We start from the raw sequence: 403 nt of genomic DNA on the forward strand, positions 1-403 counted from the left end.
ACCTGTGGTAAATATACGGCCCTCAGACAGAACAGGCAGGTTGTCGATGAGTGACAGAGCAGAATAAGGATGGAGCAAAGTGTGGATGCGCTTTCATTGAAGGACGTTCAACTCGGTTTTGTTTATATTTTACTTAACCTATAATTTTAAATGAAAGATGTCCTATTTATTTATTTTTCTCTGCGACACATTTCCTACTGTGTTAACAGAAAAATGTCAAACGAATTTAGTATTTTGACAAGACGAATAAAAATAGCTAATAGGCTATTTTTGTACAACCTACATTTTTATTTTTACTTTTTCTCTATTGTGTTGTCAATGTTAAACGATTTGTATCCTGACAAGACGAATAAAAATAAGAAATACAATTTTTGTACAACATTTTTATTTTCTCTGACACTTT

This window comes from Sinocyclocheilus anshuiensis, unplaced genomic scaffold (assembly GCF_001515605.1).
Source record: "Sinocyclocheilus anshuiensis isolate Anshui unplaced genomic scaffold, SAMN03320099.WGS_v1.1 scaffold200, whole genome shotgun sequence".
Taxonomy (NCBI): domain Eukaryota; kingdom Metazoa; phylum Chordata; class Actinopteri; order Cypriniformes; family Cyprinidae; genus Sinocyclocheilus; species Sinocyclocheilus anshuiensis.